Raw genomic sequence first — 20,091 nt, forward strand, 5'->3', positions numbered from 1 at the left:
AAACGTTTAACAACATTTTTAATTCAAAAAAATTTATAACATTTTACGTAAAACAAATTTCAATAGAAATAATTGATCTTACAGACATTAAACAGATAAGAATTTCAAAAATATGGAATAAGCTTTAACGGACAACGCAAATGACAGTCCCTTTGCATGTTGTAGATTAGAAAAAAAATGGAGCTAGTTAGATTTTTTTTTATATTTATAGTTAGTCTTTATGTCAGTATTTATATATATAAATGATTATTATAATTTAATTGCTAAAGTTGGCCGAATATTTGTATTCATTTTAGGTGTGTAAAAATAATTTTTACTTCATTGATTATATATCTTAGGGTCTTTCACTGGTTCTTTGAACATTAAGAAACGTTCAAAGAACTTTCGACAAACTGAATTCAATGGAAAGCAAGTGCTTCATCGTTTCGAACATCTACCCAAGAGGATAACAGACAGTCTGGAGAAATTGATCATTACCTGCAAAGTAGAGAAAGAAACAGCATGTGAACGTTACTTACTACAGTAGTGCGATTATATCGGCATCGTAATTGATATCACAGTGAACAATGCTAAACCTGTATGAGATTGTGTACCACGTAGGCAACAGTTGAGATCGACGGCGTGATGTATTACAGTGGAAGCTAAAGAGAAGAAGTCATGACCCTCAGAATAAAAAACATCGATGCAAGGAGGAAGAATAAAGTGGAAGGCATTAATGAAGGAGAAAATATAAATACTAACGAACATGCAAAACTTAAGACCACGTCTATCGAAGCTCGGAGATTTGGTGAGCACGTGATTTAGCTAAAAATGGAACGTTAGCGAGTGCATGCACGGAGAGCAGTGCAGCGTCTTATGCAATCGGCTCCGCGATATCGGATCACGTACCAAATTGCTTTAGTGCGATACAAAATGTTCTAAACGGTCCCCGAATACAACCCGGAAGCAAAACGTCGCACGCCTTATTTCCGCTGCAATTTTATTTTCCTCGTTCCGATATAAAATTGTTTCAAAAGTTACGTAGATTATATATAACTGCAGTTTGTTAATAAAAAAAAGGGTTTTAATTTTATTATTCAAATAAGTATATTTATGCGCGTCCAGCCATCTGTTTTCAAATATCTTTTGTGCATCTCGTCAATCGTACTCTACTTCGTCCCAGCCATCTGTTTTCAAATATCTTTTGTGCATCTCGTCAATCGCAACCTACTTCATCTCACCACTAACACACACTAAGTAGTGATCACGTACCTATAACATCTACGAGGATTCCAAGCGCGTTCTCTTGTGCAAACTATTAACTCAGTCGCCTTTTTTTGTACGCACTTTCGCGACGTTAGCTTGGAATGTCCACATTTACATTTCCTTCGAGGGAGCTAATCCATCATTTCCTTTAGTACACTTCGCAAGTGTAGATTCAGAAGCGTTTCTGTGAGGAATTATTCTTTTTTCACTTGTTTCATTCAAAGTTTTCGCAAACCTTTGCGATCTCTGAATCTTGAGTCGTTGAATCTACTCTCGACAATATTCTACCGCCCCGGGGATTTCCCTTAACTAAGTTTGTAATATTAACGGAAGCTACGTGTCGTGTAGGTTGTTCAGTCCCACTTACGCAACTTGTTATTCTATCGGTCTTTTTCCGTGTAGCTAGAATACCCTTTCTCACGGAGATTACAGAGATTATTCTAGAATCGTTATTAAGTCCATATTTTGTACAGACTGGCAACTATCGGATTTTAATCTATTTATGATATGAACCTTGGGAAACACGTCTCCCAATTTCATCATTTTTCGAATAACCTGACCTACTTAATTAAATGGTTTTAATGTTCGAAAGTTAACAATTGCTGGGATACATTGTTTGTTCCTAAAGTACTAAAGAATAGTATATATGGCCATCATATCGAGAAAGTTCTGCAAGCGATGTACCTTATTCTAACAATGTTTATTTAGGCAGCCCCGGACCCTCGAGCACAAAGGGGCGGTGCCTCAGCGGTTTCTATAATTAATTATACTTTGCCGCGACGAGACCCAACTTATAATACAATGTCCGTTGAAAGGAGACCTAGAAAAAGTTTAGATTAAATGTCTAGAACAGATTAAGAAAATTGCTACGTAACAAGATCTCAGCTTTTTCTATAATAGTATTTTTTATCACTTTCGCTACAGTATGCCTGAAACGGCCACGTTTACGTTTTGCTCCGGATTCTAATCCATGCCGTGCTTTGGTATATTTTGTATGAAAGCGTCCAGTTCAGAGCCATTCACTCTACCCTCGACAAAAAAATTCTACATAACGTTGTCGTTTTTTCGAGACCAAAGTATTTTAAAATTGTCTGTTTACAATTGCCAAAGGGTCTTTGATCTTTACCTTTTATAAAATGGAGGTACAAGTGCTGAGCAATGAAATACGCTGACTTTTAACAGTGACACTAAATGGAGATGAAATTAGAAAATCCATAAAAACTTGTACTAAAACAGGACTGTCCGCGATGTGCTCGATGCAATGTCACCAAGCCCTCCGTTCAGAGTTGTGATAAATAATGGGGAACTGCGTCGCGTGCACAACATGTTTGTTACAAACAAAAGCTCGCTGTTCTAAATTCAAAAAAGATGAAAGCTGTAAAATAACACGAGGGCAGGTATGAATTTAAAAGATTTTACTGCACCAAAGTGAAGTGTTTAAATTACGTGGTTACTACAGTTTGTTTTGTAAATGTGAAAAATAATCACATTTTACGTTCCTCGATGCGGCAAAGGCTCCATAGTAACACAGTTGTTGTCGCTTTTGTAATCAGCTTTCAGAATTCCTTTTTATTTTTCTTTCTTTTCAGCTAATGGACGTTCACTGCAAGGCGTAGACCTTCTCCAAAGGTCGCCACGATGACCGGTCTTGTACTGTGTGCATCCGAGTCGAGAATCGGCCTCAATTCACAGATTTAACATACAATGAATTAAATAAAGCATTATATATATATAATGCTTTATTTTATTTTTTTAATAAGAGTTTGTAAATCCATTGCTCTAATATATTCACATATACGAAAGATATCCAATTAGAAATTAACTTTTCAATAACTAAATTCCAGCATTGTGAAAGGGAAACTTATTTCAAAACTTATTATAATGTTAAAGATTGTATAAGAGAAAAAATACGTGGGATTGAATTACTCCAGCGATATATTTTAATGAAGGTTTTGTAAGAGCCATCAGTAGCTAAAGCTTCTTTTGTACAGTTTTAAAAAAATGCCTAAAGAATAAGTTGGAATAAGTGGTTAACTTACATTTAAGATAATTTTGGGACGGCCGTTTAGTATTGAAGAAACCCGATTTGGTTTCCAGGGTGGTTGAACAATAAAGTATTTAGTATTAGGAGAATTTAGACGATACGATAGCACCTATAGTTAGTTCTACTAGAATAAAGATAAATTTTGACTTAAAGAAACAATCCGACTATATATGGTTTCTTCTCACCACACCACGTTTTGAGGAAAGTCATCATCACGATTTCAGCTGTTGGACGTCCATTGCTAGACCTTCACCAAAAATTTCTAGATTGGTTGGAAGTAGTCAACACGTAGCACTCTCCTTCGACTGTAACCTAGGTTTAACCTTTTTACACCTTTTTTTACCCTTTTTCACCTTTAAGGTGAAAACGGCTTTTACATTTTTTGACTGCTATATTATTATAAAGAAGTACAAATTGATTCCATTTATTATTTGGGCTGACCTGACATTTTTGAAAAAAAATCAATAGACGAATTCTGTCTCAAAGTATGGATGATATTTTTTTTATGAAAGGTAACTAAAAAAACAATGTATTTAGAATTCTTCCTTTCTGAATTGTAACATAGCTTAAGGCTTAGCTTAAATATAGGTAAAAAATTGTGTACGTATCGTAATAATAAATAATATTGTCAGAAGTGGGATTCGAACCCACGCCCACAGAAGTGGACTGCGACCTGAACGCAGCGCCTTAGACCGCTCGGCCATCCTGACATTACTTAATTCTATAAATGACATTTCCTAGTATGCTCTTAATTTTTTTATAAAATGAATGAGTTAAACTTTTTAATTACGTTCAAATTGAGTCATTTTATAATATATAACATGTAATATATTATTTAGGCTTTACACTGTTTTCTATTGCAGATAAATTTTATAATAGTAAAACTAAATGTTACTTATTTAATTCTTAAATTATGTTATTTATTAAGAATTTAAAAAATAGAAATCAGGTTTATGATGAAGAACAAGGAACTTTAAGTGTTCAGTTACGTTGTCGTCTTAGGTATTACATGAGATAATAACTAGGATTGGTGGTTTGCATATTGAAAGGTTTTACTTAGTTTAGTTGTGTATGCTGTTCGAAAGATCCTTCAATTGTTTAACATATATTATAAAAAAGAAACCAACAGATTGTCTATTGTTTTTTTTTTTAGGGCCCCGTTGTTAAAGACGTCACGTTTACATCTCCATGTGGAATAGGGACTTGGTTGAGAGAAACTGAAGGAACTTTATATGTTTTCTGTGTGCTATTTAGTGTCGAATAGGTATATAATAAGTACCTACTTTCAGTATATATAAAGAGAAAAATCTCAGCGAAATAGAGTGTGAAACAGATCTCGTTAAAAGATGTTATTGCACTTTACCACGCGGCCCTCTCTCCTCCCGCGCCTCCCACTCCGTCGCATAGAACGTGCGGAAACAATGTAGAAATATTTACAAAGACTTCGGAGCTAATAACATTCGGCATGCTGGCGCTCTGCAAAGGAATCGAATTCCCTCTCCGCTTGTAATATATAGGTGTCACACGCGGATGCCTTTTTGGAACTCTGAACAGCATGTTAATTAGATGAAAGCTTTCTATCTAGTTGCTTTTCAGTTATTCAAAGGCAATTTACGCATTTTAGAATAGATACAAATCTTCAAGAGTCATATCTCAAACCGCCCGCCTGACACTTTGGTTTTATGATTAGTGAAGCACGAAAAGAAAGAAGAGACAGTTTTTTTTTTTTTAATTGAACTATGTAGGATAGAGTGGGACAAACATATCTGTCTATGGCACTTGTTAAATCGCTTACTTGTAAAAATACTATATTATGGAGTAAACATGTATGTTGTTGTATTGACGACGACATACAAGTGAAAAAAACTGATGTATTGAAAATATGCTACAAATACCAAAATGATTTTTTGAATTTCGTGATGGTGGCGCAGGTACTGTGACTTTTTAAAAAAAAGACCACTACAGTTATTTCTCAGACATAATAACAATATCTCTGCTTTCTATTAATTGGTAGGATTCTTTCTAGGGCCGATAGGTTTTGTAGGTAATATACGCATATTGAGTATTTGCATTTGATTGAAGTTATGCTACTACCCGGCCCAGATTTCGTGCAGGCTCATCGATATTGAGTTCGAGGAAACAGGAGGTCAGCACACTAAAAATTTTACTCTTGCAGATTGCATTCCAGTTACAACGATGGTGTTTGCACGAAGAGAGACTATGCCCGTGTAGGTGTATTGTGTTGTTACTGTAGTGTAATGACGGTTTGCAATGCGAGGACTATTCGGCGGTCGGGAAGATGTAGACGGCTGCCAATGTGTGCCAAAGTATCGTAGCGAAATTTGTTTAATTTTACATTCATACTGATTCTTAAAACTGTGAAAACAATATTCAACCAATAAAAACCGTCAGCCATAAGGCGCGAAATATTGTAAAGCGCTCTCTTTCGTTCGACGAAAATATAAAGCGCACTGGCGTGGGATTCCCCTGTTCGATGCGCCGCTGACGGTGACGTAATGTATCTTTAAAACTCTCTGGTTGTTCCCTCGTGGTTCAGCAGCTCTAAAATCCAGTCTGTTGATATAAAACCAGACCTCTGCTCTGATCCCAAACCTCAACCGTTAATAAATATAACTGTGTTATGTTCGCGAATCTAAGTCCTATGTAAGTTAAATATTAAGCATTTATTTATGTAAGCCGAGACAAGATAAAGTCGCACCTCAAGTATCGAGTTATTTTTGCAACGGGCGTTAGTTGGCTCCGAATGTTTGCGCCGGGTCCCAGGCAAACACAGGCGGCGTTCCGAAGCTTGCACTGTTTACCCAGACGCGCCGTCGAGATTGGCTTGCAGCGGAAACTGTTTCTCCTTTGACTTGCGACTTTGAGAGAATTAAATAAACTTTACGTGATTACTTCGATTTATTAAGCATCTCAGACTGTTCCGTGAAATTATATACGGAGAGATTTGTTATAGCTTTATAAACTTTAAAAAGATTTACTACTGTGTCTATCAAAAAGTTAGGATAAATTGTCATCTAAAACTTCATCGACATCAAAAAAATACCGCCTTCATAATGCTCGGGGCATTAGGAAGGCGGTATTTTTTTTCTGAGGTTGGTAGAACTGTCTATAACATATGTAAAAAACAGTTGGAATATTATTTGGCTGAGTTCAAAACATTTTCAAGGATATTTTTAAGTCTCAAATGCTCAAAATTTTTGTAAAAAAAATAAAAGCGAGTGATATCATTTCGCAGTCACCGTATTAGTCTGATTTAATTCACGATTTTTGTCTATTCAGCAAACCCAAAAATACAATGCGCGGACGCCGTTTTGATACGATCGAGGAAGTAAAAACAAAATCGAAGGTTTAGAAGGCTTTACCGGGAGACTGACTGTTTCGAGAACTGGTAAAAGCGGTGGAAAAAGTGCGTTTTATCGGTGGGGGATTACTTCGAAGCAGATTAAATTTACATTATATAAACAAAATCAACCTACTTTATATCACAATATTATATATAGTTTATGTTATTGGATTCGTTATTTTCCCTTTATATAACCTAATGTTTGACGGTATTTTCTTTGGTTTTTAGATAACTATTCATGTTTACCCAATGCGATAAAATGTAGCCGCCCGAGCCTGGGCTCTCCCCGGAGCTCTCGAGTTTTACTGCCTTCAAAAGAGCCTTAACCCTTAAATGCATAATGATTAAAAACTGCAACATACCACTTAAACCTAAAATGAGTACTCCCCGTAAAAAGTAAATGCATAGTGTTGTATGTCTGCAACATAAGTTTTTTTTAAATAAATACGTTTTAAAAAAATTACATTTTTTTTCTATTCTTCCCTGCGTTGTGGTGTATTTATCTGCGAGATATATATTTTTTAAAAGTACAAATAAATGTCATGCGTTTAAAAGTTAAGCTAGGCGCTTCTCTACTCTATATCGCGGATTTTGCACCTAGTAATAATAATCCGGTCCAATACAAAAGTTATGCCTAATACGTTGAATAGACTGTAATATTGACTCCGTGGAACCCCTTTAATAACACCTCTGCAGTCCATTCAGGAGTAATCCTCGTTGATGCAATAAGGAAACAATTCCGTCGGCTTCCTGTCATTTCCGCGCTTTGATTAATTCGCGCCGAGCTCTTTGTTGTGTCGATAAAGAGTTTGTTTGTTGACATCCGATGAATTTTTAAAAGGAATTTTAATGATTTTATTAAAAACTCTACTGTTCGATAATTATTAAGTTAAATATTAAAGAATATCCGTCGTTAAGTATATATTTACACATTAATAGACATAGGCCTGAATGCCTGGCGCTGCTCGCATCTAGTGGCTTCTCGTGATCATGAATAGGTCCGCCGTACTCCTATTGGAAGGTCTACCCACTAGTTGCTTAGTACCCGCGATGCTTCATCATTACTGAATTGATCAAAAATATGTTGCTGTAATACATATACTTATAATGAAGTATGTAATAGAATACATTGCTTTAAATATTTAATTGAAGATGCCCCGTGGTGGGGTGAAACACGTGTTGCGTAATTTGGTGGAGGCGGTTGTGTGATTCGCATTGTTTGCCGTATACGCATTTGACAGCGGGCTGGCGGGCGGTGCATTTCATTGCACTACCACTGCATGTACCGAAGTGGCTAAATATTGGTCCTTTTCTTACTTACATTTCTTTATATTTACTTATCATATTCGTCATCATATTAGCCGATATGCGCCCACTGCAAGTTAAATAGTAAAACTTCTGGAGACCTAGGCTATGTCTTTTTAGTGCCTGTCCATCCCACGCGGCATCTACCGGGTCATGGTAATTATACAACCTTGCCGCCCAAAGAACCTGACGGCACAAACGATATGTTCCGCCCACTGCCTCTTCCGACATGCATTTCTTCGAGCTATGTTTGTTCTTCTGTGAATCTCTACTTTTAACGTTCAATCTCGCAGCGAAGCTTCGAGTATATCTTCGTTTATTTATTATAGGATACGAGTAATAGAAGTTTTGTTCACAATTACAGACATCGTATGGAAAAGGACTTGAAAGCTAGGCCGCACTGACAACGCAATCAGCAACTGCGATACAATTGCGGAAATATAAGAATTACGCAATTTGGTAAACGTCCAAGAATGTCGCTCCGCCCGATACCATGTTATATCAGTACGTAGTATGAGTCATTCGAATAATTTCACTTGTTACAATATAACAGCTTCGCATGCTTGTTATATGCGGAAATAAATAATGTATCTGGTGACAGATGCAGCATTGGAAATCTAAATTGGCTTACTGTCGAAATACTTGAAATTAATTGTTCTCACATAGTTTCGCGTCGAGCTTCCGGAAAATGTTACAGAAGTGTAATAAAAGTCATTTCTCTAGATATACGCTATATCTTATAGGTCTTTATCAGCAAAATTCATTGTCTTATCACCCCGTATAAACTGATTACTCTGAAATCCAATAAAAACGCGACAGGCCGATAATGTGTAAGTATAAAGTCTGCAGAGTCAAATTATAAAAATAATTAATTTTTATATGCAGTAAATTGTATTTTGATAACGCTTTTTCTTATTTTGTTATAATAGCGTTGAATATAACATTTTTGATAGTATGTAACATATAATAATTGATAGAAAATGAGCTATGCATTTATTCCGTTAAAGAATTTTACACCTAAAATTAATCCCCCCCCCCCCATTGATTTCATATTATTAAGAATCACGGGAAAGTCAGAGAATGGTGTGGACTCTAAATTAATTATATAGAGAGTTAGAGACAGAAGATAATCTTCGCGAACTCTGCGCCACACAGAAATTTGTTTAATGGCAGCTACATGTATTGGACTGTTCAACCACGGCACTCCGGCACTCCGCGTTGAGCGTTGGAAGGTTTTACTGGCTCGCCTTTGCTTTTAACTCCTAAATGTGTCAAAGGTATGTGACGCGTAGGAGCCTGTTATGTCGCCATGAGAACCAACCTGGGTTTGAACCTCTTCTTCTTTGGCTTATGTAATGTACAAATTAAAATTTTAAAAATCTTTATTCTAGTAGGCATTTACATGCCCTATGAATCGTCGATTATTTTAACATTATAAGTAGTAAGTTACCACCAGCTGCGAACGCTGATTTGTTGAGAAGAGCTAATCTGAATTTTTCATGTGCACATTATATTATAAATCATGTAAATGAATCAACAAACCAAGTTACTACACGTTTAGATTAACAAAAAACCTCTTGAATGCTGTAATAAGATTTATTCAATAATGTACTTTTAAAATAAGTAACGAAAGATATAACGTATCATCTGAAACTTTATTGTATATACATACACACTGAACAATGAAATATTGGTTAATTTTTTAAAAATGAAATTAAAGCACTACGAATTTATTTTTTTCTTATATTTATCATGTGTTTGTCACTATTTTTCACTTTAGATTTAAGATGATGATGCATAAATAATATGTTAATTAAAATTTATTGCGAAGTAACCATGAGAATACGTTTTTTTTAAAGAAAAATAGCTCAGTTTTAAGTTAATTTAAGTTATAAACAGCTTACAGCTCTTTTCTATCAAAAAAATATAGAACTAATATCAGCCGCACTGTCCTACAATTCTCAACAACTAAACTATCAACTTATAAAGGTAGTATTTTTAAGTTGATATTTCATAATTGTAAAACAAGTAGTGAATGATATCAAAATGGACTTTCATTACTAAACGCTAACGATAAAGAGTTTATGTTTATCCTTAGATTAACAATTCTACTTTGTATACCTACAACTGTTAGTAAATAGATATATAAATAAATATCGATATATTTTAATTCAAATGGCTTAGGGTATATTTCTTAACATGACAGATGTTATTATTGATCTGTGAAGAAAACCAAACCTTGACGTTTTTGATTTAGAGACATACACATATACTACATAAACAGTTATTTAGGTATCAATAAATATGTTTTTGTGAAGTATTTTAGAGGAAAACTACGAAAATACTTAAAATATTTTTTTAACTTGAATTCATAAATGAACTTCAACAGTAGTTTCGCATATCGATAACAAGGACTCCGTGGCGCAACGGTAGCGCGTCTGACTCCAGATCAGAAGGTTGCGTGTTCAAATCACGTCGGGGTCAAATCGTATGATATTTTTGAACTATCTTAAAATTATTAATATTTTATTTTTTCCAGTTATGATCACATTATTTTTTTGTAATAATAGCAATATATCAAAAATAACTTAAAATTAAACAAAAAATACTACTACTAATTTATTGTTGTAACTTAATAAAGTTGCGCAATGGCCTGAAGGTCCTGGAGTGGAGATCACGGACCAGCAAGCGCAGTCTAGTACGGCCACACACAGGGTCGACATAGCCTTGTTAAAGTCGTCGGAAGAGGCTGAATGCAGACCGCTTATAACCTGTCATATTTGAAATCGTTGTTGTTGTTGTAAAATTCCAGCAGAGAATAACTGAAGTACACTGTAATAATCATAAAATTTATGTTTCTTTTCTTTTATTTTTCATTCGTAATTCCCTACTTACTATATCAAATTACTTAACTCTAGCTTTTCACGTGAACCTCAATTTTAAAGTCATAATTAAGCATTCGTGCCATCCGTTAGTCTAATAGATGACATTTAGTACAATGGTAAAGCTTGTACACACTATCCAAAATTATAATTGTTTGAGAAATAATAAATGACGTAATGATTATGTTACGTACTGTAGGTTCTGACTCGAAATGAAACACAACTAGTTCACAAGGAGTCTTTTATTCACAAACCAGATGGTCACCCTACTTTAACACAAAGTATACTTTCGCTTAGTCTAAACTACGCTTCCAAATCGCTCAAGAAATCACTGTTCTAACTTGCCAAATAGTCACTTAGTATCAGTGATCGTGTAGATCTTAATCTTATAACTCTAAAAACAACACTGCACTGTCGACATGGGGAGTGCACCTGTTTATACTACGGAGATGATTCTAGTAAGTTCGAGATAGTACTCGGTAAGAATTTCCGAGAATTGTACACAAAAATCTATAAATAACTTCAAGGTCACGCGTGATTACTGTATTTCTTGATCCTAGGGTTCCGCGTTTGTTGTTTAGAGGGTTCTGTAATTCGTGCTTTGTAACAATAATATAGTTACAAAAAGCGTTATCAAAATTTGAATTAATATTTATTATAATTAATATTTCTGTATAATTTATATTGCTAAACGCAGGCTAGTAGTCTATCGAATTAACAGAAGAAAATAAAACTTCATATATTTTCATTTACGTATAAAAACTTTAAATTTTTTTGCTAACAAACGAGCTTTTGCTAAGGTTTGAATATTTGCAAGTGTGAAAGCTTTAAAGGGCTGAACTCTATAAGGTTTTGTGGATTCCCCTGACCTCTCATATGTTCAAATAAAGGTCCCCGACCTGATGGCCTGTTAGGGAATAGAAAATATTTTTGGTTGCCATTTCATCAAACTAGTATGTGCAAACATTCTCCGTTTTATAAATTTTGCACGTACAGTAAGGAAAAAGGTCAAAATTTGATATATTCTGTGGTTCTCGGGAATTTAATTTTAGTAAACTTTTAAGCGACTCGGAGTTTCAAAAATGTCGGCTGCACAAATTAAATAATGCAAATGAAGTTCAATGCATTTTAGATATTGCACAAGTTTTTTTTTTTATACTTATATAATTTAGGCATTTAAAGGTATATATTCCGACTTGTACACAATATAATAATAAAAGAAACCTTTTTAAACCCATAACCAATCACCGTGTACAAAATAAAAAAAAAACATAAGTAAGAAAAGAACCAATATTTAGCCACTTCCGCACATGCAGCGGCAGTCGTGCAACAAAGCGCACTGCCCGCCAGCCCGCTGATAAATGCGTATGCGGCAAACAATACGAATTACACAACTGCCACCGCTAAAACACTCAACATGTGTTTCACCCCTCCACGGGGCATCTTCGGTAGTTATCTTACACCGATTAGTGCCAGACACAGAGTTATTTGTTGCACGACTACCACTGCATGTGCAGAGGTGGCTAAATATTGGTCCTTTTCTTGCTTGGGATGGACTTCCGCAAGGTAACGCCTGATTCCATTAAATAGATTCTTTATTATTGAACGCAGTCATCATAGTGATTTAAAGGTTCTGAAACTCGATGACAGGATTTGATTTTATTACGGTTGCCTTCTCCTGTGCATTAGTGACGGGAATTCCCCGAAAGATTAATTACCGTGTATCCGGGCAGCGCTCGCCTCGCACGACCCGCTGCGCGCCTCCGCTAGCGTACATTTTTAATTACGCATTTTCAGGTGAGACTCGCCGCGTTTTCGAATCATATTAGTCTGCAGACGAGGGTTGGATGTCGGAAAATTTAATTTGTATTAAAATCCTATTATGATGATATTTTTATTAAAAAAAATATAAAAATGATGGATGGATACGGTACACGGGTAATTGAGTATTTTTACAAAAAATATTATTTCAGGTAAATTAATTATACAATATATTTTATATCAGTTGGTATGGTTATGGACTACACCGTCCATTCTTTAGATGGATCGATATTCTTATCAAGTTCATTGGAAAATTTTAGACGATGCTTCCAACCAACCCAATTGAAAGCCTATTGAGGGGAGAGGCTTATATCCATTAGACATCCAACTGGATGATGTTAACGATGACAAATTATAAAATAGTATCTGTATTATATATACAGCATTGGTAGCCCATTAGACAAAGGTTCCAGCTTTTTTGGTTTCTAGGATCTATATTATACATATGTTAGCGCCCGTGACTTTGTTTTACATTTACGTTTAATATTTCCGTTTTTTTTTTGCACATGTTACAGTATTGACTGTCTTTGATATATTCTAAGAACTCCCTAACAATGTCCAGTTTTCAAAATTACGTTTCGGGGTACTAGAGTTTTGGATTAGATGGTCTTTCTCCTTGCACAGATATCCTTATGTCTGAGGGTGATCAATTGAATATGGAGATATCATCGTCTTCATTATACTGCACCACCTGCTCCTATTTATGTGATCATGGAACCCATTATTAGTTTGGTGTCAAGAGTCGAACGAATTTAAATCCAACAACTCACGTAACTACAGCTTCTCGGACGATTAGCTTCCATTTTTTCCAGTCACTGTCAATTGTTTGAAGCATAAATTGATATAGAGCCTGATTTTGATTTTGCGAATACGTGAAATAGACTTGTTGTGAAATATAGTTCAAGGAATTCGCAACATTTTATTCCAAAACTATACCTCAAATGCATATATACAACCTACCCGTCTTCAAGATCAACGTTTCGGATTCTTAGCTAAATGTAGAAAAGACTAAGGTATTAACCAGTTAATTCTAAAATTCGAATTACTCATGAGTCTTTACATATTTAATTTAGTAAATACGGCTTCTTATTTGTCATGGGATCTTATATTGTTGATGGCAATAAGAATCACTCGTATCACACCGTCCTTCCAGAAGGCATGGTCACAATTTATCTAGATACAGAATAATTCCTGGGAGGATGTTAAGTATCCTCGGCGTTGCCTTGTTTAGTCATTCCCGTGCTAACAGTGTAGATGCGTGGTCAGCAGCTGTGGAGCGCGACCCCGAGTGGTCTTTCATTTATTTTGTTCGGGGATCGCTTTGTGCGCGAGCGGTAATGGACAACCGGAGTGCTTAGGGTCCGCTTATGAATATTCAAACCTTACATAACTAGCGCCGCGTATTTCTCTTTGCAGGTAGATTGTTGAATCTGTCCCGTGATTTATAATATTTATGTCCTTCTGCTCTGCAAGCGGTCAGTAATTTATTTACGAAATATTTGACCGCACGCTAACTGTGCTAGTTTCTATGGGTTTCCAGAAAAATATTTTATTGCTTGTTACATTGCTGTATGTTTCAAAGGCTTTAAATACGGCTTACCGCTTTTGCGTTTACTGAGTGGTCGGCAAATTTTACTGCTTTTTCCTTAAAGTTTACAAGTTTTAAAGGTGCTTCTTTGAAGATTAGTTTGTATGTTTAAATGCTCTTTCAGGCTTGCTGCTTTTACCTTTAAACACCTGTCTACGAGATTTATTGATTCTTTGATGAATTTTTTACTAATTTTACTGCTTTTTCCTTAAAATTTAGTAAGAAGTTTTACTGTTTTTTCATTCAGAGACTTGTCTGCAAGTTTCGTGGTTTTTCCTTCGAAGACCTTTTACAAACTTTCTTACAGTTTCCTTACAGACTTATTTTCAAGTTTAGTGTTTTTTTTTAGACTCATTTTACAGGTTTACTGCTATTTCTTTGCTATTCAGAAATAGCGGTACTATTTCTTTCAAAGACTCGTACGCAGTTTTTGCTTTTAATTTCGCTGAAGACTTTTTTGTCTGTACACTGTATTTATTTATCTCACTGCCGATATATTTAGGTTCTTTTTCGCTTCACCGTAATCCTGTTTACAGGTCTTCGTCAACTTGTGTTAAGTTACTGGATTGATAATATGAACCATCTCATGCAACAACATAAAGGGAGCAAATAATAGATTTTGTATATAAAATATTAAGACGCACTAACGAGGATAATATTACAAACTGAACGCCTAACTCCTTGCAATGTTTTATAGATAGTGAACTATCAGGAGCTCAATAAGCTCTTGAAACTAAATATTGGGAAATAGCGAAACGTTTAATAATCTCGTAACAACCTAATTTCGTCTTCATAGAGTTAACAAATACTTCAAGGGTCTGACTGTACGCATACATATTCCACGAGATATCTTAGACCATCCCTTTCTTACTTTTAAATGAAAAAATGAAAAATTGAAGAGAAATTACTAAATCTTATCTATCTATCCATCTTATCTTTTGCTTTATAGCTTTTAGTAGATCGAAGTGTCTGGAACTTTTTTTATTGACTCATTAAAAAGACTGATATTGTAATTAAAGAGCAACCGTTGAGTTTCTGACCAACTCTTTTCAACAGATCAGCGCTCCAAGACAGTGATAGTTTACTGCTTATAACGGTAAAATAATCAACGATTCAAAAGTGCATGTATATGCCTACTGGTATAAAATATTTTAAAATTAATTTAATTGGAAGATATAGAATTTATCTGATTTTTGACGGCTGACATAGTGTTTGTAAGCTGTTGTTATTCTAAGGTCCTCGACGGTGTTTATTATATTTAACAGAAAATCTTGCAGTGATAACTGAAGTCTAAGGAAAATAATTTAAAAGATAATTTAATTATATACAAAACGGTCGTATATATTCAATTACAGTTTTCACGTGCAGTGATAACGATTACGAAACGTTCAAAAAAATCAATTCCGTCGTCACGGGGCCACGAAAAGAGCGTAGGAGGATTGCTCGCAGTTGTCAGAGAAGTGAATCGTGCAGTTTTAATTGGAGCGGACATTAATAAGGTGAGGCCACGTAAGCGTCATGTTTTGGCGCAAAGCCAGACCTAGGTTCGCTTCTGAATAAACAAAGTATAGATGTGACGTTGTTCTCTCAACCACTGGGAGAGTTATAAGATAGGAAGTGAACAAGCGTTAGCTCGAGGATTTGCAGTGAGCGGCGCACATCGTACGAACATCTCACGGTCCGAGAGGTTCTCTAAGGTGACCACGAACTAATAGATAGTAGGTGTAAACAGTAGGTAGATTCGTATCCCTCTGCAAAAAAATCGCAAAAAGTGCGATAGAAATAAACAAAAAGCAAACACAGTAAATAAATAGATAAATAGATAAAAAAGACAAAATAGAACCAAAATGATGCATAAAATTGTGATAGAAAATAATTATGGGATATAACTAATAAAAATGTAAAATAAAAATGTTAATTGAAAATGTAAAAAGAAAAAGGGAAAGAATGACAGATGAACAGAGCAAAAAGGGAAAGAAAGCAGAAATGTAGCATGAAAGATAGATAATAGACCGAAAGAGAAAGTAAAGTATGAAAGAAGAGAGAGAAAATAAAAAATTATGTGAAAAAATTAAATTGCCAATAAAGTCCCTGTTCCACCAAAAATAGGGATACGAAAGGCCCCCAATATCGGGGACCATAAAAAAAAACAGTAGGTAGAATGTAGTTAGATACCCAACAGGTGGACCAACACCATAATCAGTCGTGGGAAACCGCTGAATGCGGACAGTGCAAGACTGGTCAACGTGGCAATCATTGGGAGGATGCCCGTGCTTTACAGTGGGCGTCATCGTCTGAAAAGAAGAACAAGTTTAGTGTATTCGAAATTCGAAGATGTAGTCAGAAGTTATCTACAATTATGAATGCCCAAAGGTAAGCCGGGGATCGGTTAACTCGCGCGCAGAGCAGATGGCCACTTGCACTGCCTGCATCCAGTAACTTCCTGCAGTCTTAATTATATCTTTAGTCTACCTAGTAAGGGGGATACCAATGCCGTGTCTACAGAGTCCTGGTCAAGAAATTTCTCAATTGATTAGTAAACCAAACATAGTAGAAACTATATTTTACCAGTTGTATGCTGTTGGATAATAAATAGGATACGTGTGTGACATACTGATAAGCTTTTACACTAATTGCGAACGTTATAAGATAAACAAAGATCTGTTAAAGCCAGTTTATAAGATATGTGATATGTACAATAGTAATTTGGGATTGTAGCGAGCTTGGAACATCAAGACGGTCCATTAATCAGGGATGCTCTCGACACATCTGCCCCAGCGGCTCGAGGGCGTCGTCCTTACGTGCAGGGGACAGCCTGCTCACTCGCTATGAAATATTGAAACTTAGCCTTAGTACAAACATACGCCGCAATGAACTATAATAATACAATAATATCCACTGTATTAATTGATCATGCAAGTTGACGAAATGTATTAAACCTAATGGTATTTCATGTTTTATAAGAACTTCCTGGTTTTAGTGTATCGTAGAATTCGTATAAAGTGACATACGCTAATGTAGTTTCCAATGCTTCAACATCTTTCCAAGTTTGGTTCACATATATATTGCAGATCTGTTTAGCTTTGAAACATTACTGTGTTTCTCCTCTGTTATCTCGTTTCAAGTCAGGAATACGCTGATTAACAAAGTAACAATCTCATTATAAATAATATACTACATGACTTATGAAAACTGAGTTAGTTTTAAAAGTACAATTTAATTTTAGAAATGGTAGCGTACCATCTTATAAAAAATGTTTCGTCAGTGATCTTACTGCTTTAGTTTTAAAAGCAAAATCACCGGCTAGAGGAAAATTCGTAAAGATGATGCCGAATAGAGCGACGTTTAGTATATTTGGAATCCGAATATGTAACTAAGATAAGGTAAGGGACATAGCCCAGCGAATTGGCAGGTTGAAATGGCAGTGGCAGATCACATAGCACGCAGAACAGATAGCTGCTTAAGCCTCGATTGGTGACTGCAGTTCGACAATTGCGTTGTCAACTCATGACTTTGTAAAGGTTACTGGAAGATTCTAGATGCAGACCACATCCAATGCTATAGTCCACTAAATCCAAGTCCAATAGTGGAAATCCTACAAATTAATACGGTAATGATAAAGAAAGGTTTTTTTGGTATTAAGAGACTTCCTATATCCTAATAGGTTCTAGTTCAGAGTAAAAAGTCCTAGTGATAGATGCTTCAATTGACGCTCACGGGATTATCACTGGGTTTGTTCGTGCGAGTTTGGAGAGAAAATATAGCCGGGGGCTGTGAAAAGTCCGTGTAACCACCTCCATGATCATGGCAGCTCAGCCATACACAACTAAGAAGATTAAATGAGTAAAGATCCATCGGCTGAAAAAGAAGAAGTAGAAAGGAAAGATCATCAATTCAATCTTTAGAGCAGTGTTATCAAAAATCAAAATTGCCCTGAAGGTTGCCGACAAGAAGAAGATTGCTCTTAAAGAAGGAGAATAACCTCATCTTCAATAGTCATCAGTACTTGGCTCGCGGAATGACAGAAGCCTGTGGAACATTTGCCGAGCTCGGGAATTCAATTTCGTCGCCGCTCAACAATTTTAATATCCTCCCAACGAAATTCTTTGTGGCATGAAATTTCGCATCCTTATTATACTCGGATTTCTATACGAGCGCGGATGGAGGGATGGGACTGGAAATTTTTTTTCTCGAGGATTTCAGGTTGCCGTGGTCCAGATGGCAAATCTAATCGGGTTTAACAGAATTTATCTATACTGACATTTAGTTGAGTAGTGGTAGCTCCGCGGTAGATGACTGAGAATTGCAATCATAGGTCGCGAGTTCGATTTCCAAGATTCATTCTTATATATTTCACCCTATGTGCATTATTATATAGGAATGCCACTGCTCACAAACAGATGATGACACCAGACGATGGACAGCAGACGTCCTCTGCGTACTATACCGCTTGCCAATTATGATTACAGTATTTCCTCCATAAATATCTTTAGGGAGACCTAAGTTTTGCAGTGGGTGTGTATGGACTGAAACGACGACATTTAGTTATTCATATTGTTTCAACTATAGATCACTTATAGTCATCGAGAAACATAAAGTGCTAGAACTTAATTTAATAAAATTAGGGTACTTCTAATATATAAAATTCTCGTGTCACGGTGTTCGAACTTGAACTCCTCCTAAACGGCTTGACCGACTTTTACCAAATTTTATATGCGTATTCAGTAGATCTGAGAATCGGCTACTATCTATTTTTCTTACCCCTAAGTGATAAGGGTGGTCCACCCCTAAATTATTTTTTTTATTTTTTAGACAATTTTTTTGGTTTTTATTTTATTATGATACAGCATACAAAAATACATACAACCTTAAATTTTCACCCCTCTGCGATCAACCCTTATTTTTTTGTTAATTAAAACCCTATTTTTTTTGCAAAACAACGTTTGCGGGAACAGCTAGTATTATATATTATTTTTCTGTCAGGCGTCTGTTCGATACATGTTATTTTATATTTTATCTATAGAAACCAATATTTGCCCTTTTTTGTTTATAATTTAAAATGTTATGAACACCAAATCCTTACCATTTACACAAAATTGCACATGTACTACTTCTTTGATCTTTCTCCAGGAAAAACCAATGAATCACGTAGAGATTGAATATATCAAAAGAAGAATTTCAGAAGGGACCAAATTGTTAGAAAATACAATAAAATTGAGTTCTACTGTGATAATTTTATTAAAAAACAACGTCTTTGAGAAAAGTCCACAAAAAACTTAGTACTACATCTTCAATGTTATAATATTTATTAGGAATACCATATTGCAATCGGATTTTTTAAGATTTTTCTTTTTTTAATAAGATAACCAGTTGATTATTTAATTGAAGCGAATATTTCATTTCATTTATTTCATTCGATAGAAAATTAAATTGAATCTATATATATTTATGTGTATATATATATATATATATATAAATATATATATAGATATATAGAAACACAAATGTGTGTGTGTGTAGTCGTGATCATGAATAAATTCAATCATTGGAATTTTCGGCCACACAGCTTGAATTCCAAAACTTCGAACAATTGACGGCGACTAGAAAATCCGAAGGCCGAAGGCGGTTGTAGTCCAATCAGTTGGTCGGAATAAATCCACTTTACTGTCATATACTTTATCCGACCGGACTTAGAGTAAGGAATAAAAATGGTCGGACAACCCCGACTACAAAAAACAAAATAACAAATTAACTATCGATGTAACTAAATAAATAAATAAAAGTAAAAGAAAAAATAAAAATTGTGAAATAAATTAATAACAAAGAAAACAAAATTAAAATA

The 20,091-nt window shown here is 35.2% G+C and overlaps 2 non-coding genes across 2 annotated transcripts; one reads left to right on the plus strand and one right to left on the minus strand.

Annotated features, from left to right (window-relative positions):
• Positions 1-3,915: 3,915 nt before the first annotated feature.
• TRNAL-CAG (transfer RNA leucine (anticodon CAG)) lies at positions 3,916-3,999 on the minus strand. Its single transcript has one exon. It is a non-coding gene; the product is annotated as a tRNA-Leu (tRNA).
• A 6,371-nt stretch (positions 4,000-10,370) lies between these two features.
• On the plus strand, positions 10,371-10,442 carry TRNAW-CCA (transfer RNA tryptophan (anticodon CCA)). The gene has a single exon. It is a non-coding gene; the product is annotated as a tRNA-Trp (tRNA).
• The last annotated feature ends 9,649 nt before the right edge of the window (positions 10,443-20,091 follow it).

The sequence above is a fragment of the Battus philenor genome, unplaced genomic scaffold (genome assembly GCF_028537555.1).
Source record: "Battus philenor isolate CCGP_79_NKW_IND1 unplaced genomic scaffold, ilBatPhil1.0.hap1 SCAF_2, whole genome shotgun sequence".
NCBI classification, from domain to species: Eukaryota; Metazoa; Arthropoda; class Insecta; order Lepidoptera; family Papilionidae; genus Battus; species Battus philenor.